Here is a 23,082-nt window from a genome sequence, read left to right as displayed (position 1 = left end):
TCCCCTTCATTATGCACAAGAATGATTTACTGGTGTCATTGTCCTTGTTATACTTGGGTAGCTGTGAGGCATGGTTCCAATTGCTTTCTATGGTATACATGCACTATCATGCTGACGCTATGAAAATGGTACAGTCTGATTACGAAGCAGTGTTGGAGTATATAAAGGTACACCAGGGATATACACCTGGGGCAGATGACAAGGAGTGTACCCTACATCCAGAAGCTTGCATAAACATTTTCGAAGCTAATGAGAATGTCACTTAGTTACAGAGTGAAATGGTGGATTTCCAAGGATTTAATGTTACTGAACACTTTAAATGCTTCCAGGAACGATATATTACTGAAGACAAAGCCATGCCCGTACCTGTGATCAATGCAACAGCTAGTTTCTGTGTTGAAGGCTCAGGGAACGTTCCTGTAGGACAGAGCAGTTGTACCTACACATACCGATAGAACACTACTAGTAGCCCACCTTTGCTTACACCTCCGAATAAATACTTCATCTATGGGGAACAGGCTTATTCATGGCTTCCGAGGGGATGGTCTGGCCGGTGTTATGTCTCTTTCCTCTTACCTCCCTTTTACATGGCAACGTCTAATTATCATAAGGATCATAGGCTACAGCGTAGGGATCTCCATTTGCATCAAGTTAAAAGAGTTGTTAATCCAGACGAGATTGATCAGACAGATACCTCCCAACAGCAATTTACTGACATCATGAAGGGCATTCTACCGTTCTGGGGTCCCATGTTCAATAGACGTAATATTCATCACCTTGCCAGAGAAGTTGAGGAAGTTATTAATACTACTGCAGGTATACTGACTAACATTACATTGAAGCTTCAGGCTACAAGGTTTGTTGCTCTTCAAAATCAGATGGTTTTAGATGTCATTCTTGCTGATAGGGGTGGAGCCTGCCGAGTCATTGGCAGCAGCTGCTGTGTGTACATTCCTGATAGCACCCCTACTGTATATTCCACAATACAGAAATTACACAGACTTGCTTCAGATATCCATCAGGATAGTGGTTCATGGTCCCTCACATGGTGGCTCTGGGGTCTGTTGACAGCATGGGGTTGAAAGATACTATTTGTCCTAATAGCTACTGCAGGGGTCATCTTTACATGTTGCACATGTATTTATTGCCTTCAAGCATGTTGCACCTATTGTGTGAGCAAGCTCACCCCTACCCCTTAGTTGTCAGGTCATGATACCAAGGTCTCTACTATGATGATGCAGGATATCCAGGATATCATGCTCATCGATAAGGGCATTTTTGAATACTAAGTATTTTTATTTATTTATTTAAGAAGTTTTATATAGCGCTAGCCTGACCGAAGGGTATCAGAGCGCTTCACATCAGTTACATAGCAGAGGAAAAGAGAGCAGCACAAAATACAATAAGGCAAGAAAGTCCAAATAATAATAATAGTGACAATGACGTATAAGATCTATATCAAGGTCATGTTAACATCGAATCCGGGATGAGGGAAGAGTGAATCTCAAGGCTCCAACGGCTTCTATCTAATCGTTAGGGATCGGTCAAGGAAAAGGATTTTGAGCTGACTTTTGAATTTAGAGAAGGAAGGAGTAGTTCGGATGTGAGGGGGAATAGAGTTCCAGCTTTTGGGCGCGTTGCCGGCGAAGGACCTGGTCACAGTTTTCTGTTTTCGTGATTTTTGCGGGATGAGAAGTAGGGTGTTGGAGCTTCTGAGATTCCTGATCTGGCCAGCTTTTTTGAGTTTGGCCGCCAGATATTGCCTGTGTGAAGGGCTTTGTTGGTGAGGCAGGCTGTTCTGAGGTTTGCCCAAAGTTCTATTGATAGCCACTTGAGTTCTTTGAGAGCAGGAGAGATATGATCAAATTTCTTTATTCCAGTGACCATTTTGGCAGCCGCATTGAGGGTTGTTTTCACAGGAGCAAGATGTGTTTTAGCTGTTCCAGTGAGGATGCGTTTCCATAGTCTAGTCTTCACAGCACCAATGCTCGGGTGGCTTGTTTAAGATCTTTGGGCAGGATAGAAGGTTTTATTTTGTTTAGTAGCTTCTTAATGTGCTTGGTCATGTACAGAGAGACATTCAAATGAGCTGTACTTGAGGAATCAGTTACAGCGATGTCTATGTCGTCTCTGTGGATGATGGCTACACCTCCCCCGCGTTGATCTTTTCTATCTTTGTTGACGATGGAGTAGCCTGGGGGCACAAGCATATCTAAACAGGGGGGGGGTCTCATTTAGCCATATCTCTGTGATGAATGCAATGTCTAGGTCATGAGAGAGGATGGCTTCTGCTAATTCCGTTACATGTTTGGGAACTGATCTACAGTCAATGAGTAGACAGTTAGCGGATAGGCTCTTTTTGCTAGGGTACTTTCCTGGTGGGGCCTTAGGTATGGACGGGAGGGCGGGCGGGGGTCTTTTAATTTTAAAGGGGGTATTCTCTTCTGAAGTCTGTGATCACTTGAATATTGGATTCAAGTGAGGCTGATAGGAGGAGAGTCATAAGTGGAGGCTAGGTTTGCTGCTTCTTCCTCAGACATTGCTGCTTTGGTCCTGGAAGGTCAATGCGTCTGGGACACTGCAACCATACTTGGGGACTCAGTAGCCTGGATATGGGGGATTTGGTTCCAGTGAGGGTCTGTAACAGGATTTCCACAACAGTTTTTTTGGGCCTCAGGGATCGGATATCGAGAACGGGAAAGGGCTCAGGCTGAGATTTTAGAAGGTTAGAGTTGGATGGAGGAGAGGCCCTTGTAAGGGATTTCTTGGGCATTCAAGCCTTGTCTAGGTTGGTTATAATTTCGTCAAGGCCTCTGAATATTATTTCTAACTGATTCTCTAATAAGATCAGTTGGTGCAACATGTTTTCCGGGGCAGGAGGCATGCCATTGTGGGTCAGGTCAGCCCTTGAGGTGGTGGGCAAGATCGAATTGTGGGGTCTAATGCTAGTTGGGTGCCTAGATAGCCACTGTTCATGATCCTCGGTAAGGGGTCGAGTTGCAAGCTCTTCCTCAGTAGTTCTGTAGGAGTGGGGAGGGGGTCAGGAGGCCTTGTTCGAGTGATGGTGATGGGGTGTAGGGAAGGATGAATCTGAGGGGGTGTAGGGGTAAGATCAACCTCGGGAGATTGACGGTTGCAAATAGTAGGAATGGGGGAGTGAGACGGGCTTCTAGCGGGAAGGTTGAACTGACTCACCGGGGGGATGAGAGTAGGCCCCTGGTGGGGAAAGTAGTCCGGGAAAGGGAGTAGAGGCAGAGCAGATCGGAGAGAGTGAAGATGGGCAGAGCTGAGAGCAGGGAAGAGGGAGTCGAAGGCCTCAAGGTTCTCATTATTAGCCTGTATCAACACTGTGCCATTTGAGTAAATGGTCACTGTTGTGTTCACATTTCTAGTCACCTGGTTCGGAAGAGAGGTCGTCAATTAACAGCTATGTGTGGTGGTCGTCGTTTTGGTGAAGTTGTAATCTAAGTGTAGTGATCTAGTTGTCCGGTCTATCCATGTGGAAGATGAGATCCATCTTCACCTGCGCTTTGGAGGAGCATTGGTAGGTGTCCACAAATAGTGTTTTCGAGTGTTGTCTGATTGGAGAGCTTGGGGGGAAGATAATTTCGAAGGCGTTCACGCCTTGTGGTTTCGTGTGGGTCGGCATGAGTGCGTTGACAGAGATTGGGGTACCACATGGCATTGTTGGGTTACGTGAGGTTGGCATGCATGTGGGGGCCATCACTGCTATGGGAGCCGAGTGACTCGCTAGGTAGAGGACAGCAGAGTAATGGTGGGAGCAATAGGCGGTGTGGGATCACATAGCCACCATAGGAGTTGGAGGGATCACAAAGGCCTGAACAAAGGAGAGGAGGGAGCCTAGCGACTAAAGTAAGAGATAAGTTGCTGTGGAAGGGAGGAGGGGGTGAGAGTTAATGGGATCTAACTTTCCCCGGCTCGGGCCCTATTCCCTAGGAGTTGGGGTGCTCCAAGTCTCTATGGGCCCTCTTCTATTAAGTTAATTCTGTACTCCATATCTTAAGAGGGTATTGCTGCCTAGGCAACTCTATGTTTGGCTTTGTGTTCCTGATGGAGGGTCACATCAACTGTAGTCATACATCTATTTGATTGTACTGTCCCTCTTTTTCCCCTCTTCTTCTTTAGAGTGCTGGACCCCTTATCCTCAGTGGGATATGCTACTGAGGGTACTCGCTGTGAGGCTTTGTTATTCCGCTGGGGGATCACATCAGTGTGGATGCTTCAGTATCTTATTCAGACTCTCGGTCTGTGTGTGTTTATTGAGACATCAGTGCGGCCATCTTAAAGTGGGCAAAGCATTTGAGGCACTAGAGTGTGGCCCTAGAGGTTGTGTGGAGGCAGGAGATCCTCTTTAGAGTGAGTAGAAAGATGGTTTGATTATTTTGAGTTTGTAGCACTGGCAACTGAAAGCTGAGTTGACACGGAGGGGAGCGATCTAGTCTTTAGGTGGAGACATCAGGGCGGCCATCTTAAGAAGGGCAAAGCATCGGAGCACTAGAGTGTGGCCTGAGAGGATGTGTGAAGGCAAGAGATCCTCTTCAGAGAGGGTAAAAAACTCAATTGAAATTATTTTAAGTATGTGGCCTTGGCAGCAGAAAGATGAATTGCCACAGAGGGGAACGATTAAGTCTTAGAAGGAGACGGCTCATTGCGAGTCGGATTTGGCCATCTTAAGGTCAGACAGATTGGTTGGTGGAGCAGGGCTTTACGTGGGGTTTACATGCTGTTCTGCGGTCGACCCAGGTCTCCTTGGGTCAACTAGAGAGTTGGGGACCTCATTCAACATCAGTGGGGGCCTTGGAGTTCAGTGTGTCCTAGCAATTGGTGCGTAAGGGGGCTATGGGATTCCCAGGGGCAGCCATTTTGGAGTCAGTCATCGTACCTGTGGGACGATGCGGGGCGGCGGGTACTTCGATCCGGTCCGGGTCCTGGAGCCCGTGCTCAAGGGCGAACAGTCATCCACTATGGGGCTGTTGTCAGACGAACGAGGAGCTGATAAGAGAGTGCTTGGAGCGTTCCTTTTAGATGGAATCCTCATCGGACCGCTTGCTGTCCTGGAGGCACCGGGCGAGGGACGATTAACACTGTGCATGTCTGGTCACAGCCGTTTGGCCTGGTTCTGTTCCATCCTGAACTGTTGCGGCAAGTCTTGCTTCTTGAAGGGTTATTTGGCTTGCGTGGGGGTCGCTGGTGGTTTTACTCCGATGGTGGACCCCGAGCCCGGGAGCTTGATTTCAGAGCTCCTTCCCCCGTGGCCATCTTCCCAGGGTGTTGTTTTATTCTCCCTTGTAACTTGAGTGACTATGCAAAAAAGAGGTTGGTTTGACTCAGAGTACACTGAGGCGTACTCGAAACTTAAACGGACCTTGTGCAGGGATGATAGAGATCTGTGTCAGATTAGGGGTCTTCGCAAAGCATATAAATCTGCGTTAAACAATAGAAGGGGGAGAATGAGGAAGGATGCATGGGAGGCACTAATTGAGGCTTCCGAATTGAAGGAAATGACAGCTTTTTGGAAAGCAGTTAACGGGCCATACTTTAAGGATAATACCAAGGTACGACTAGAGATGGCTATCTCTCAGAACGAATGGTTGAGACATTTTGAAACTCTGTATAGCCCTGTGACTATTATGGTTGATCCATCAAGGGAGCTACCTCAGATGGAGTTGAGCAATGAGGGTTGAATCTCAATTTAACCATGGAAGAAGTAATTAGGGGCATCAACTTAAGTCAGGGGGGTAAGGCACCCAGCTCTGATGGTGTCCCGGGGGACATCTTTAAAAATAATGTAACACTGTGGACTCCATTGCTCACAAGAACTTTTAATGCTGCCTGTTCCGTGGGCCTTGTTAGTACCTGGTACGAATCTATTATAGTACCTATTTTTAAAAAGGGCGATAGGTCTAGTTGTATGGGTTACCGCCCTATATCCTTGCTTGACTCGACCATTAAAATTATCGGTCGGATTATCCTAGACAGACTGCATTTATGGGCGGATGAGAAGAAGATTATTAGCGACCTCCAATATGGTTTCAGAGAGGGAGTTGGGACCGTAGATCAAGGACTTAACCTATTTATCCTCCTAGAAAAATACACTAAGGCTAAGGGAGGCAGGATGTTTTTAACCTTTGTGGACTTGACATCTGCCTTCTACTGTGTTAGCCAGAGTAAGTTATGGTTAATTTTACCCCGGCTGGGTGTAGAGGATAATATTATTCAATTCCTAAGAGAATTGTACAACGGGGCTAAGGCAACAATTAGATACGGCAAGAGAGTGGAGTGTACCAGATTGTTCAATATTGCAAGGGGAGTGAGGCAAGGATGTGTCCATGCCCCTTTTTTATTCTCCATTTATATCAATGAGTTAGAGGATATTTTATTGCGGGACTGCATGGATATGCCTACGGCTTTAAACAGCAAAATACCCGCACTTATCTATGCAGATGACGCTGTCCTAATGGCAAGGACTCCCGTAGCCATGCAAACTATGATTGCTTCCTTCACTACCTTCATGACAAATCTGGACTTGAAGGTGAATTGCACTAAAACCTTCTCTATGATTTGTGGTAGAAGAGCGAATCATAGAAAAAGAAAAATGTTCATTGGGTTTATACCACTAGATTACACTCCAACCTTCCCCTATTTAGGAATTTTGTTTGATTGTACTGGTCAGTGGAGTAGTGCAGTTAAAAGTAGAAATCTGTTATTTGCCAAGTCCATAATGGCCCTTAAGCTCTTTAGTAAAAAGATGGGGAGAAAACCGGTAAAGAAGCTTTTATGTATTTATAAAGCTAGTTGTGTTGCGGTGGCAGTCTATGGGGCGGGAATTTGGGGTTATTCTAATGTCATTAGTTTAAAACAAACTGAAAAGGGCTTTTTGAAGTATCTTTTATCCACCCCTGAGAGTATGTCCACCCATAACTGTCACACTGAACTCGGTATGTTTTACCTAGAAGACATCGTTAAGGTCCAAACGGTCCTTTTGTGGCACAGGGTATGGACTACTGATGAATGCCACCTGAATCGACTTATTTTGCGGGATGCCCTGAAATTGGATGGTGTTCACAGGGTGATGTGGCTGAGCTACATTCAGTCATTTTGCGGTAACATAGACCATCCTGAATTTTATGATGAACCCCTATTAATGTCTAAGATCCATGGGAAAGCATTTAAAATGTTATGTTTAACGTATTTAGAGAATCGCAGAGAACAAAAATAGTTTACCAAAAAGACCGTGATCTCTCACCAATTGATATTAATACCACTGGTTATTCAACCCTACCTAACTCTGCAGATGAAAGATCATGAAACATTCCTGCTGATTCGATTTAGATTTGGGATTCTGTTTAGGCTGCTGAGTTTTCCTGTAATTAACGATTGGTCAAATGGAATCAGCAATTACCCCTGTGATAATCTGTCCACCCAATTGGACATTCATATTTTATTTTTTTGTACATTTTATACATTACCAAGGAAAAGGTGGATCAGGCCTATTTTAAGGTACATGAATTTAAGACAGTGCCGTCCTGCCTTCCTAGCGATCCAGAAATTGGATGATATATTTACAGTGGCATCTGTCTCTGCTTTTCTTAAAAATGTTTTTTATTCACGGAAGACGATAACTTTTTAAATTATTTTATATTCTGAGCCTATGAAATATATTTGTTTTGTTTGATTTTATTAATTGTGATGATTGTTATTAATGTTGTGATTTTATGAGCTTTTATGGTTATTTATGTAATATAACCGAATAAAGTCTTTGATTCTGATTCTGAGTGACTATGCATTTATTTTCTCCCCCTTAGAATGGTAAAGACCCTAAAGGATAGGCTCAATAAAGCATTTAGCCATCCATGCTAAAAGGAGGGTCTGTTAGTTTTGAAAATCCCATTCCTCCAATGCACTCGTTTCATGCTGTATTAGGTTAGCACTGTGTGGCTAAATAGACACCATTTGTATTCACGTTATGCAAGCCACTGAGTTATCCCCGTAATGTGCTGGCTTCAGTTAGAGAGTGTGACTCCATTTTGTATTTCGTAATCCCTATTAGGCTGCTTAGATTGTGCATGAACTAGGCCTCATTACTCGAATTGATTGCCTCAGCAGAACACTGTATTTCGTTATTCTTTTCTCTACAGTTCAAGGCTGTTTCTCGACTTACTAATGAATAGGCCATTCTGCCCTCGCATACCTATACGAGTGTGTAGTTCTGCTCCCATGTTCGGAGAAGCTGAGCCTCAGCACGGTAACCTTGAGTTGTCGATAGCATGTACCCATCTAGCAGGTAGTAGCTCATCCCTCTGTGCCCACTTTGTTCATGTTCGGCCCAGGCCGGTAACTGTCGACTGTGGTCATGGTTGGAGGCTCTGCTGAAGAATCATTACCTATTATAGACTTTTAGGGGGCCAGTCCATCGGCAAACATCTTAGGGTACAGGTCAGATTGGACTCATCTGCAGAGTATTGCTAATACATGTGTGATTGTATCCTCTACTGTCTGACCGACTCTTCATTCTTGGGAAGGCATAGCAGGTGGTTGTAAGTAACCCGGTGACCCATAAGGCCAACTTCCTTGATTAGCCAATTGAACATAAGCTCCTGATCCATAAGAGATTTGTGTAAGGTCAGGTCTAGTGCTGCACAGAACCTTATTAAGCATTGGAGCATTCAGCTTAGCCCAGTTTATGGTTTTACATGAAAACTCGGAAGAGGGGGACACCATTTTCGGCGCATAAGGCACTGCAAAATGGTCGGACCAAGATAGAGGCCGGGGGGCTAAGGTTTGTCAAGCTGGGGAAAATAGGACCCAACAAGTGTCCAGCCACACGTATAGGGTTGAGATTGCACAACCTCAAGTTGAGGACCCCAAAGTCTGCCGCAAGCGAATTACTTTTGGTGAATTTAGGGTCTTTTAGATGAAGGCTCAGGTCCCCCAGGATTATGAAGTTCGCTGCTTTGAAGATATGGGGAGTAGCCAGGTCTGGAAAAGACAGGCCCCTTTTCCAACTGCACCTGGGGGGGTGGTACACCAGAATGCCTGAAAAAGTAAATTTGGGAGTAAGTGCAAGTAGGGCTTTGCAGTCAGGAGCTGAGAAGTCTTCAGTTTTGCACTCAATAGTGGTATCGTAAATACCAATCTTGTGTTACTTATCCTTTCTCGTAATAGCATAATTGGGTGGGAGGTCTGCTACTCATCAGGGCCCAAGCCCTTGTGGAGCCAGGTCTCTGTAAAAAAAAAACAGCGTCTGGCTGCTTATCCACTAAAAAATCAAGAATATGTAATTGGTGTTTAGGGAAGGACAAAATGAATGTTATAAAAAAGAAATTCAGTGCAACCCTCCTGAGGGCCCGAGGCATAGTTTTCTGGATACCCCTGTTTTAGAGAAGGCTAGAATTGTTAGATTTGCATAGTATCCCTATGTTGGGCACGTTGTGTTTAATGGAGGAAGTAAAGCAGAGCTCACAGCTCTTACACTTGAGTATTCCATCCCCAATAATAATGTCTTATGAAGGGCCGTAACGTGGGAACTGCAAAACGTACTACTGAGAGAGAGAGGCACCATCAAGATGGCTGCCACATACAGGGGATGCTTTCTGTGAGGTAAGGACAAATACTTCCCCACAGTCAAACTAGGATCCTAAGTTAGTTTTCAGCACAAATGGGTATTTAAAATATTTAAACATAGTGGAACAATAAAGAGAACAAAATGATTTAGCTAAAAAAACATCAAATGCAAACAATAACAGCAATATAGCAGCATGAGAAAAGGAAGGACAGAGCAGAGCCAACCAAGCGCTGTGCGCCCGCTCCCCAGCCATCCTACGAAGGGCCGTAATGTGGAAGCTGGACAGCGTACTACAGAGAGAGAGCAGCACCATCAAGATGGCCGCCACATACAGGGGATGAGCTGTATAGCGCACTTTCTTTGAAGTATGGACAAGAGACCTCTCCGTCCAACTGGGACCTAAGTTAGTATTCAGCACATATGGGTATTTACAATATTTTAAAAAAGCTGAACAATAAAGAGAAAATTGATTTAGCTAAAACCCATCAAATTCAAACAATATAGAGCAATATAGCAGCAGGAGAAAAGGAAGGACGAAGCAGAGCCTACCAAGTGCTGAGCATCCACTCCCTGGCCGTCTTATGAAAGGCTGTAACATGAGAGCTGGATCACGTACCACAGAGAGAGAGAGGCACCCTCAAGATGGCTGCCACATACACTGGATGAGCTGGATTGCATCCTTTCTGTGACGTATGGGAAAGACCCCCCCGTCCAACTTGGACCTATGTTAGTATTCAACACAAATGGGTATTTAAAATATTTAAAAATAGCGGAAAAATAAAGCAAACAAATTGATTTAACTAAAACATCATATTCAAATGATATACAGCAATATAGCAGCAGGAGAAAAGGATGGACTGAGCAGAACCTACCAAGCGCATGTTTACAGGCTACATTAGTCGGTGGCACAATTAGTGCAGTAAGTCCACTAGTAACATTTAATTTCCAGACCGTGGGCACACATAGTTAACTTTACTAAGGACTTATAAGTAAATTAAATATGCCAATTGGGTACAAGTCAAGGTTACCATTTTGTGAGCAGAGAGCACAAGTCCTTTAGTATTTTTAGTATTAGTCAGGAATGGTAAGTGTTTGCAGTCGTAAGGCTAGCCAAATGGAAGTCATCAAAAAAAGGAGGTACAAAGACAAAAGGTTAAGGGTAAACCATGCCAAGGATGCCAGAAATAACAGTGTCTTTGCCCAGTGAAGATTTCTATCTTCAAACATAGTCACTTTGAGCTCTTATTTTCCCAGTGGAAAAAGGCTGCAGGCTGTAGCCAAAGAGGGCTCTACAAGGCTGGACACCTAGTCTGCGAGGTCTTGCCAAATTCTTTTTGCTCCTTTGGAAAAGCTCTGAACCGGAGCAACCAGAATCCTGAGCCCCGTGGCAATATGCCTTCCCCAGAATGGCTTGGCATGTTGGTCCCGATCTTCTAGAGGACTTTGGAGCCCAAACTATTTCTGCGTCCCTGGTTTCAGTAGGTAATAGGAGGAGTAAACCTTTACAGAGCCCAGCATTAAAGGACCTCAGCAATAGCACTTGAGGGTCAAGGCTTACTCCAACCGAAGCCATGAGCGGGATCCAAGGCAAGTGCAGTTGTGACTCGTCAACTGGGATGTTACAGGAAAAGTCTCTTATAGCTTGTTTGGTCTAGGGGTAGGTGGCAAACTCCGCTCTGCCGGCAGACTTCGCTGAGTTTTCCCACTCTGGACTCCGCTTGGAGTGCGCAGTTCAGCAAAAACTCTGAAACCATGGGGCGGCATCTGTATTACTAGATTTCCTAGCCGTCCCTTCTCAAAGTGTGGCTAGTAAGCTGGGTGACTGATAATAAACTGAGTGACAGTACTGTCCCACAATCAAGAGGCACCTTCTTACAGAATGGGTCAAATATTGTAGAGTAAGGCGGGACTTCCATCATGAACCTGTGCAGCATTTGGTGAGCAGCTTCCATAGATGGGGCTTCTGTTGGAGAGGAGTAGTTGGCAAGGAAGAAGGTGCCAGTGGAGGCCGGTTGGCTAGCAGTTTGAATGCCCACTCGGGAAGAAGTAGGGTCCAGCTGGCAGGTAAGAGGACAAGGACAATGTAATATTTTTTTTTAGGATACTGAGGGGTGGTGTTTTCAGGCACACATGTGCATCTGTCCCAAAGAGGCTTAGGTCTTCCTTGTACCCACTGCACTGTGCGTCACTCCTAGTTTGATCCTGTGCTCATCATATGACTTCCACAGACTGCCTTAAAGGACTGGGAGTAGGCATCATCTGTACTACCATTTCACAAGTGCACGGTGTGTGAGGGTACAGCCAAACTGGAATCTGGCTAAACATCTCATGTCACTTAACCTTCCTATCTCTGCATGCCTTTAAACCTGTCACAAAGAAAAACGCATTACAATAGGGCCAGCTAGAACGAAGTTCATATGTTTTATTCAGGTTTTTTTTTACCCAAACTACTATGCCTTGAGTGCGAAGTGCATGTCCCTTACTGTGACTGGAGAGTAGCTGTTGTGAGTAGTGGATAAGGCGCTAGACCTGCATTCAAACACCATCCTTGTCACATGAACACAAATGTTTGACTCCACCAACCACCACCTCTCAGGGATTTCCGTGTACATGTGATAGTAAAGTAGTGACACGTACTGGCTATAACTGCCTCAATTACATGCCTTTGTGCCCCTAACACCCCATTGTTTGTTGTCCTGCCTTGGTCAATCCTGATGCACAGACCATCGCAGCTCATGCTCCTGGTGTTGTAAAGTGTTCATTGCTTGAAGGCATGCAGTCGCTACCCTGTCAAGCACCCATGCAGGGATACTACTACCGTGATTGCACCTAAGATGTTTAATCTTTGCATCCTTTTAAATGGATGCAGTAGTACTTGGGTGTGTGATATTACTTAGAGGCGTCAGAGTAATACTCTGCTGACTCGTAAAACTACATGGAATTTGGCAAAGTTTTTGGTAACTTCCCCAAAGTGAAACTCCACGTGCTTCACTCAGCTCTAGTTGTGTCCGTGTAGGTTGAATAGTAGTTCATCCTTATAACCCTTGGTGTTCCCTTTTTTGTCCTTGGTACAAAAGGGGGAACAGGTCCAGTCCTTTAGGGCTCTTCTCAGGTCTCAGACTGCAGGCTCAGCCCTCTTCTGATATTCCATAGTTCCAGTGGCATTTTGATAAGGGTACTGGGGATGCCACAGTTATGCCTTTGAAGGGTATTGGGGATGCCACATTTATGCCTTTCACTAGCCTGTGGGTAGGAGTGACTCCTGACTGCTCCGTAACCAAAGGGTTAAAGTTCCTAGGGCTTACCTTACCCACTTTTGCAGTAGTTCCTTCGTCCCGTACTGTAAAGAATACCATAGTGCCACTCTCTGGAAAAATTCAAGATCATGAACCTTTTTTCTCCACTCAGAAAATGTGTCAGCATCCCAGAGGTGTGGCTATGGAAATGAGCAGCCCCAGCTTTGTTGTCACTCTAAATAATTTCTGGGGCCAGCTCTTCTCCCATTGGGATTGGTGCCTGTCTAACAGGGAGAACAAGCGAAGGGTCTACCCAGGTGCCAGCCAACATTTGCCTGTGAAAAGGTAGGCCTCTTAGAAGTTAATCAAGTTCCTGATCACAGCCCACTAGCCATCCTGACAAGGGAACAACAACACCTGCTCCAAGGGCTTTTTCCTGCTCAATGAGCAGTTTCATACTTTATCAAGGGAGCTATTCAGCTGCTAGGTGACAGTTGGAGTTCATGCAAATGGGCCTCCGGAGGTTTTAGGCAGGGAAAAGGTAATTTTCTAAAAGTAAAATTTCTTTAATAGTTACTAAAAGTTTGATTTACCATTGAAATGGATTTTGAATAATTATTAAAAAAGAGTTTTTGAATTATATTTGTATTAGCTTTTTAACCAGAATTAGCTTAATCGAATGTAATAATGTAACCCAGTGTCTACGTATAGAACAGCTAGCCTTACTGAAGTGAAAAAAGATTTTGGGGCTTTTTCACTCCAATTACATGTTTAAATCAATCAAATGACCTTATAAAGTGTGGCTAATCACCGCCTGAACTTCCACCTACCCTACATACACCTTCCTACAACCTCCCTCTGCCTCGCTCAGCCCTCCGTATCCACCCAAGCAACAGTGGAGGACGCTCCTTTTCTTATCTCACTGTGAAGTCTTGGAACGATCTCCCACTTCACCTCCGGACTTCATCTTCTCTACTAAAATTCAAGAAAGGACTCAAAACGTGGCTGCTCAACTGCAGCAGGGTTTCCAGCACACGAGCACCCCTCCTGGGGCTTTTTATGCCCCAGGGAACACCACCTCCCCATGGCCACATGGCAAAAAGAAATCAGGGGAGCCTCAGGAACCACCTTCTCCGACGGGCTAATGTATAATATGTGGGGCCTCTGGGACCACCTCGGCCCATGGACCACCACCTCACCAGGGCCAAAATGAATATGTAATGGGGAACTCAGGGACCCTTCCAGGCCCTGGGAAGCACCACCATTCATGGGCCATCTTATTTTTAAAGACGTGGGAGGGGAACTCACAGCAGGACTAAAGCTAGAGTTTGACTCCTTACTTTGTTATAAGATGCAAAACCTCAGTCTAACAGTGCTATATCTTACAGTATGTCCACCACATGCAGGACACTTTGTGAGGTTTGAGACGTACAAGGATACTTTCAGTGAATTCTGATGCTAATATCCAAGGCTCTTTGAGAGTGACATGGCTCTCAGTTGCAGAAGCTCAAAGCACACCTTCTTGATTAGGGGAAAATAAGGGTAAGGGTAAAAAAAACACCAGAGGTGTCTTCGGAGGTTCGAAACCAGCTCCTTATGTAAAGGTCATTCTTCAGATGTGCTCCTACTTGCACATTTAGTCCCAGTACAGGCAATAAAGATAAGAAAGATAGATAATAAGAGGTGGAACCACCTCCAGCCACAACCCGACTCCAGGCAAGGATTCACAAGGTTCTCAGTAAGGAGGTGCTGGTAACAGATCATGAGTATAGGTAAACCTCTAGCAACCAAGGGGTTGTCATGTTTAGAAATAACATGGGTTTAAACAAAAATGCTGTAGAGTTTCTTGTGTGTCCAGCAGTTTTCAATCAACAAAGCAAAAGCCAAGATAACTCTGGTGATTAATATTCCTCCTGGTGGGAGATCAGAGTTTTGTTTAGTGGCAGTTTTGACCCATGATTAAGTAGCCCGGGGGTTAATAGGCCTACTGAAAAGAACATTTTCCAAGTAAATCAAAGGGATGTATCTTATGTATATCCATCAGTGGGTTACCGCTTTTGTCACAGAGATGCTCTTGTGGTTCATTAGTTACAAATATAGCACAGTGAGCTATGGACTGTCATCAGAGTACTGTATGCAAACTGCATGATATAGTTTAGAATGGTATGTATTTTGCCATATCTCATTATCCTAATGTTGATAAAAATGGTTTGATTCACTAGAAATGCTTTCTTTTTAGTAAAGTCAACCCCAAGCTTTGTAGTACGTTTTAAATCATGAGTTTGTGTTTCTCCATACCAAACATTCTTAAAATTTACTAACCACTAGTATGAATGACATTTGATTCTTACATCTTGTAATCCTCATTGTCTTACATAACATTTCCTGTAGGCTAATTTACACACGTATGATTCATTGTCTCTGAGTAATGTGTGTGTGATATAAAGTGCTCTGAGACTCTACACTGGTTCGAGTAGCCCTATTAAACAGCTGAAATTCATGTGAGAGAAGGACTATGGAGAGATGAGAGTCAATGGTGGGCATGGTAGTGAGTAAATTTGTGGAGAAGGAGGTAATTGGGGAAGGAATATATCTCTGGGTGCTATCAGAGCTAATGCCGTCCCTGCTGGCAGCCAGGGCCGTCTTAACAGCATCATAGGCCCCCGGCCAAAGCAGTGCACTGGGCCCTGCCTACACAACCACTCACAGGAATTAAAATGTTTAAAGGAAAATGAGTGTTAAATTCTCGTCTGCATGGGGCCCCTATGCTCATGGGGTCCCTGGGCAACTGCCCAGCATGCCCATGCATGCCTTAAGACAGTACTGAGAGCCAGAGGACTTGGAAGCAAATGCATCGAGGTGCGACAGCAATAAATTCAGTGGACCGTTATGGGATGAGACACCAGAGGAACACACCAGCCACCTAGGTTCAGAGTGGTTAGATAGCAGACGCAGGTGCAAATAAGGCAAATAAGAAAACAACTACATGGGGAAGGAATCCAGGAAGTGAAGGAGGAATACAACTAAGGTGCAGATGTGGAACAAACAGTAGGCCAGAGCCAAAGGATACAGGGGCCTATTTATGAGAATGTCACACGGTGCAGTGCAGCAAGTCACCTTGCTGTGCTGCCTTGCATGACAGGGAAAGGGCAGGAATGCACCGTATTTAAGGTAATACAGCACATTCCTACCTTTTCTCCTGTGCTGGTGCCCTTTTGGCAGCTTAGTACCAATGCAGGCACTTTTGCACCATGGTGCAAGGGTGCCTGCATTGTGTGCAGGATTGTTTTTGTGCACGAAGGGACACTTTCCGCACAGAAGCAATCGGAGGCACAATGCAGCACACATAGATGGAGGAATTAATGAGGAGAAATAAAGATATTTCTCCTTGTTACTTCTCACCTGAAAAGACATATCTTTGTGGAGCATTCCCAGGTTCAGGTAAATCTGGGAATGTGTCAAAAACCATGAGAGGTGCGTGGGAACACCAACCCGGCAAGGTGCGTGGAGTGCCTTAAACGTGAAAGAATGCACCAATCGCAAAATGGCGGCACGTTTCCTGATGCTGAGCCGGGTGGCTCGCAACTCGTCTTGGCAGCTCAGCACAAAGAAACTGGAGGCTGTGCATAGCAAAAGTAGGCTCGATGAGCGCAAGCAGAATCCATTGGGTGAGTGCCAAACTGCTGATTCTATGTTTTGTTTTTAAAACAATGAAATTTTGTGAATGAACTGCTAAATAATCCCCAAACCGTCACTGCCCCAGTTTTAAATAAAATGAATGTCCCAAGAATTCACCTAGTTTAACAGTCACTTCAAGCCGGGACCCGATATTTGCCCCGTACTTCATCCAGGTTGTGCCGATTTAGTTCAGGAAAGTGTACAGACTCTCCGACTCCTCTCAGTTGAACCACTAACTACCAACGGTTCATAGCGCATCAAAATAGGAATATTTAATGGGACGGATGATAGCACCTTTCATTCAGAATAAATAATATTCTCATTTTTAGCCAGATAAAACTGGGTATGAGGCAGCACAGAGCATCCATAGACTGCGCAGACTTCAGGGTTTCAATGCTTTTGTAGACTCAATGTAGGAAAGTTTTAAATTATTCAGACCATATAACATCCTACACCCAAAAGTAAGTTCTGTAATGTGTCTGTAAGTTGGTCAGTTTAAATGTCAAGCAGCACACAGAATGTAGTAACAGACTTCAGGCAGATCAGATGCAATGCCCTAAACTTACTTCTGTAGGTTGTCTGTGTTGTAGATACCAGTGGGCGATCAAAGGCATTGGTCATCAGGCTCAGCTAGTTTCTCTTAGTTTCTTTTGCAGTTTCTTCTCTTTAGTTTTGTTATGCGTGGTTTCTTTTGTCCAATCATCGCTATTGTAACATCCAATAAAATAATGATGACTCCTTGGTAACCGTGTCCAAGGGGTAGATTTATTGATTAAATTGAATTACAAGGTGGACAGGTACAGCATATAATGGAAAGCTCCAGCAAAAGCGCCACCGGGAGCATCCACCCTGCTGCTCAGCCTCAGCAATAAGTGACAGTACACTTAAACATACACAAATAGAACAGTGGCTGACCTCACAGAGACTGGCTGAGCAGCAGAGTACAAGACACTAAGCAAGGACAAGGAAGGAGGAAGATCAGGATGCAACACACCTCACCTGAGAAGGCGTATTGTTGTGGCTCATTCAAGTGCTGGTAAATCTGGAAATGCATCAAAAACCATGGAAGTTGCATGGAAACACAATGACCATTGAAGTCCATCCTAGGGCAGAGTAAGGGAATGTAGCGATTTACGTTACCTGACTCCAGATTTATGGAGCAACTCAGAGCATGACTTTATAATTCACATGTAGGGTTTGCGTCGCTTTGCACCATGTTGAGTGGAACAAGTCTCATAAATAGTTCCCATAGTATATAGATGCATAAGATGAGTAATTTTCCATTCTAACCTACAACTAAGGGCCCGATTCCGATGCTGTTAGGAATGGCTCCGACTCTCGGTCGGAGCTATCATAACCGCATCGGACCTGCCCGTACGGATTCCTTTCCGACCGAACCATTCCGATGCGCTTGGTCAGAAAGGAATCTGACTAGATTTTCCAGATGGCTTCTGACGGGCTCGGAGATCCCGGACACCATCCAGAAACCCTTCAGTACTCTCTTCCGCCCGAAGGGGTACAATGGCAGTTTGCCACTGCCTTTCTGTGCCGGCCTTTCCGAAACAGAAACGCAATGGGGAAACTGTCTTTGGGGGTCCTCAGTAGGGCCCCCATGGGTGCACGGCCACCGAATGTTGATCTCTGCACCCGGTGGCAGGCACTTTTGGGTGTTATGAACGGCACCTCTGCACTTAACGATGCGAGCATGCATCCCATTCGGAATGCATGCTCCCATTATTAAGTATAGGATTGTGACCGAACAGGGTTCGGTCTTATCCAAGTTCTAGGTCTGGAACCAACAACAAGAGGTTGTTCGGTTCCTGTTCCTGACTGATGTCAGACGGACTCCGGTCCGTCTAACATCGGAATCGGCTGGGATTATTTGAGTGGCTTGAATGTAATTTTCTATATTTGAAACACGAATACCACTGTTAAAGGTGGTTGTACATAATATTTCTTACTGCTCTCTCGAAACTTTACTATGCCAGACACATAATATTAATTTCTGTTAAATATTTTCGAGTGCCTTTTTTGGGAATCTGAGTAGGAATGTGTGAGCTTTGTATAGTAGATGTGGTAAAAAGTTCATTTTGAGACATAAATCCACTTCCAACTGATAAGATTTCAAGCAGCCTGAGTTTCGAGAATGAGCAATATAATGAATTTCAAGTAAAGGATTTTAATTTTTGTTTAAAGTGTTTACTATATTCAGTGCAAATAATTTTGAGTTGTCAATTTCGAGGCCACAGGACTCTGAAAAATCCCTTCTCTCAGTCACCAATTGTGGAATAAGAAATTCAGGAATGGGGCGCCAGGAGGTGGGTGGTGGTCTCAAAGTAAAGCATGTTGTCAGTCGATGGCGCTGTTTTATATTGATTATCTTTGGCTCATAAACCCAGAATGTCTGGAGTATTTTGTATCTAAATGGTTCTATTGAACATGACACTAAAATAAGAGATAGGAGGCAGCTGTTCCTCTTTATCCTAGCAAGGATATTATGCATTGACTTTGATCTGGGTATCCAGGTGTTGGAAATTTGCAAAAATGTACTTTTTCTTGTGCATATCCAATCCAATTGTATCGACTTTGGCCATTCAGTTCTATTAAATGCTTTTTCAGCTTCCGCTGATAGAAGGGTCAAGCGAATATTGTCATGCTCAGCTACATAACCAAGTGGATATTATCCTGAGTGTGGCAATTTTCGATGAAGCATGATTGCTTTCAGTTCAGTCAGTAGTTGAGGTTCAGGCAATTCTATAAGATTTTAACATAGATTTTTGCATCAACCTTCAACAAGGCAATAGGCATGTATGACCCTCGTTGTTTCGGATCTTTGTCAACTCATAGTAACAGATTTAGAGTGGAATCTGTCACCGAACTGGTGACCGATCCAGAGTAGAGGAACAAGTTCAAGTTCAAGTTCAAGTTCAGGGATTTATATAGCGCACTACTCACCCAGAGGGTCTCAAGGCGCTTGGGGAGGGGGGGATCATTTTTTGTTGAATAGCCAGGTTTTGAGTTCTTTTCTGAAGGAGATGTGGTTCTGTGTAAGGCGGAGGTGAGTGGGGAGTGAGTTCCAGGTCTTGGCAGCCAAGTAGGAGAAGGATCTACCTCCCATGGTGGATCTCTGGATACGCGGGACTGTGGCGAGGGCTTGATTGGAGGATCTTAGTTGGCGGGTGGGTGTGTAGGAGGACAGTCGAGTGTTGAGGCATTCGGGTCCTAGTTTGTAAAGGGCCTTGTGTGCGTGGGTGAGGAGACGGAACGTTATTCTCTTGTTGACGGGAAGCCAGTGGAGGTCTTTCAGGTTTCCGGTAATGTGATCTTGGCGAGGGATGTCCAAAATGAGTCTCGCTGATGCGTTTTGGATGCGTTGGGAGTTTTTTGTGTAATTTGGCTGTGATTCCGGCGTATAGAGTGTTTCCGTAGTCCAGCCGATTCGTGACCAGTGCGTGGGTGACAGTCTTTCTTGTCTCGGGGGGATCCAACAGAAGATTTTTTTGAGCATGCGAAGTACGTTGAAGCAGGAGGATGAGACTGCATTGACTTGTCTGGACATCGAGAGTGAGGAGTCTAGGATGAAGCCAAGATAACGTGCGTGGTCTGTGGGTGTGGGTGCTGTACCCAGAGCCGAAGGCCACCATGAGTCGTCCCATGCAGAGGGGGAAGATCCTAGGATGAGCACCTCCGTTTTGTCTGAGTTAAGTTTTAGGCGGCTGTGTTTCATCCATTCGGCTACTTCTTTCATGCCTTCGTGAAGGTTAGTTTTGGCGGTGTTAGGGTCTTTGGTGAGGGAAAGGATTAACTGGGTGTTGTCAGCGTAGGAGATGATGTTAAGGTTGTGTTGGCACGCGATGGATGCGAGTGGGCTCATGTAAACGTTGAAGAGGGTGGGACTGAGTGATGATCCTTGTGGTACGCCGCAGATGACTTCAGTGTCCTCTGAATTGAATGGGGGAAGTCGGACTCTTTGAGTTCTCCCAGCGAGGAACAAGATGATACAGTCCAAGGCTTTTCCTTGTATACTGATGTTGCTGAGGCGTTGTTTAAGGGTGTTGTGACAGACTGTGTCGAAAGCGGCGGAGAGGTCGAGTAGAATGAGGGCCACTGTTTCTCCGTTGTCCAGTAGTGTTCGGATGTCGTCTGTCGCAGCAATGAGCGCGGTTTCGGTGCTGTGTTTGGCTCGGAATCCTGACTGAGAGGGATCGAGGGAGTTGTTGGATTCAAGGAAGGCGGCGAGCTGGCAGTTGACGGCTTTCTCAATGACTTTGGCAGGGAATGGGAGGAGAGATATGGGGCGATAGTTTTTAAGTTCAGAGGGGTCCGCTGTGGGTTTCTTCAAGAGGGCGCTGACTTCGGCGTGTTTCCAGCTTTCTGGGAAGGTAGCAGAGTTGAAAGAGCAGTTGATTACATCGCGGAGTTGGGGTGCGATGATGGAGTCTGCTTTGTTGAAGATGTGGTGGGGACAGGGGTCGGTTTGCGATCCAGAGTGGATTGAGTTCATTAGGCTGATGGTGTCTTCAGTGGTGATTGGGTTCCAGGCGCTGAGGTTGTTGGATGGCGCTGAAGGTTCTGAGAGGGGTGGGGAGTATTGTTCATGGGGAATGTTCTCGAAGCTGTTGTGAATGTCGGCAATTTTGTTGTAGAAGAAGGAGGATAACGAGTCGCAGAGGTTTTGGGAGGGAGTAATGTCGTTTGAGGCTGCGTTGGGGTTGGTGAATTCTTTGACGATGTTGAAAAGTTCCTTGCTGTTATGGGCGTTGTTGTCGAGTCGATCCTTAAATGCTGATTTCTTGGTGGAACGAATCAGTTGGTGGTGTTTTGCGGGTGGCTGCCTTGAAGGTGGTCATGTTGTCGGTGGTTGGGTTTTTTCTCCATGTTTTCTCTAGGGTGCGGCATAGCTTCTTGGATTTCTTAAGGTCATCATTGAACCAGGGAGCTTTTTTGTTACATGATTTCATCTGGTGGTTTTTCAGGGGTGCTAATTCGTCAGCGCTGTGAGTGATCCATTGCGTGAGTTTGGTGGCAGCTTGATTTAGGTCCAATGAGAGGGTGGGAGGGTTTTGGTTGAGTGATGTGAGGAGTTGGTCGGTGGTGATTTTGTTCCAGTTTCTTCGAGGAATAGGTTGTGGGTGGTTGTGGGTCGAGGTGGTTTTGTAGCTGAAGTGAACAAAACTATGGTCCGTCCAATGGAGAGCTGTGGTGTGATCGATGGAGATGTGTTTGCAGGAGGTGAAGATAGGGTCGAGCATATGTCCGGCTACATGGGTGGGGGAGTCAACCAGTTGTTTGAGTCCGAGATTGGCCAGGTTGTCCAGAAGGGTGGTGGTGTTGCTGTCGTTTTTGTTTTCCAGGTGGAAGTTGATGTCTCCTAGTAGATTGTAGTTCTCGGAGGCGAGGGCATGTGAGCTGATGAAGTCAGTGATGTCATCGCTGAATTGTTTACGGGTTTCTGGAGGCCTGTAGATCAGGGTGCCTCTAAGTGTGGTCCTGGGGTCGGTGTGGATCTGGAAGTGGAGGTGTTCGGCAGTTGCAAGAATATCGTCGGAGCTGGTCGTGATTTTGATGGTGTTCATATGGACGATGGCGATGCCTCCTCCTGTTTGATTGGTGCGGTCTTTTCGGATGATCTTGTAAGCGTCCGGGATGGCTATGGCGATGTTGGGTGCTGATGATGCGCTCATCCAGGTTTCTGTAAGGAAGACGATGTCCGGTGACGCAGTGTCGAGTAGGTCCCAGAGTTCAGTGGCGTGTCTGTGGATCGAGCGGGTGTTCAGCAGGATGCACTTCAGGTGGTTAAAGTCGGAGCTGTGTTTGGAGGAAGTGGGTTTGGTGTGGGTTTTGATGCAGGCGTACTTGCAGGAGTGGCAGGCGAATGGACCATGGGTACGTCCTGGGGCAGCCTTGTAGCATTGTGATGTGCATCCGGGGTTGAGGGCTAAGAGGGTGGCGGCGGCATACGATATGCGGGAGGGGTACGGTTTGCGGGGGGCAGGGGGTCTGGCGCTTTGCGCAGTCCAGGCGCGGACGGGCGTAGACGGGCTTACCTTTGGCACGCATGGGGCCGACCGCTGCACGTGAACGCTGCGCGTGGAAGCATCTGTCATATGTGGATGGAGGAGGGGAGGGGCGAGGGCGGGGCAGCTGGGAGGCGGGAGCGGGGTCGAGGGCTGGGCTGGGAGGCACAACAAACAAACAAACAACAAGATGGCTGCAAGCCACGAGAGGGACCAGGACGAGATTGGGCATGATCTAGCAGGCAATCGACTGGGCAGCACAATCACAGCAAAAAATTATGGCACAATATAAAGTAAATGACGGTCTGTTCAACAAGCGCTGCGGCGATTCAGTGCGCTCAGTTCTAGTGAATTGCAAAGCGAGTATCACAGCAAAATAATACGGCACAATACACAGTAAATGACGGTCTGTTCAACAAGCGCTGCGGCGATTCAGTGCGCTCGGTTCTAGTAATTAGCGTTGCAATGGCAGTGCAGGGTAGGCGCTACGATACAACGGTGGGGGGGAGCAGGGAGCAGCGAGGGAGCGACCGCTTCAGAGAGCCTTAACACTTTTGTTAAGGTG

This window comes from Lissotriton vulgaris, chromosome 3_1, assembly GCF_964263255.1.
Source record: "Lissotriton vulgaris chromosome 3_1, aLisVul1.2, whole genome shotgun sequence".
NCBI lineage: Eukaryota > Metazoa > Chordata > Amphibia > Caudata > Salamandridae > Lissotriton > Lissotriton vulgaris.
This window is presented reverse-complemented; position numbering follows the sequence as displayed.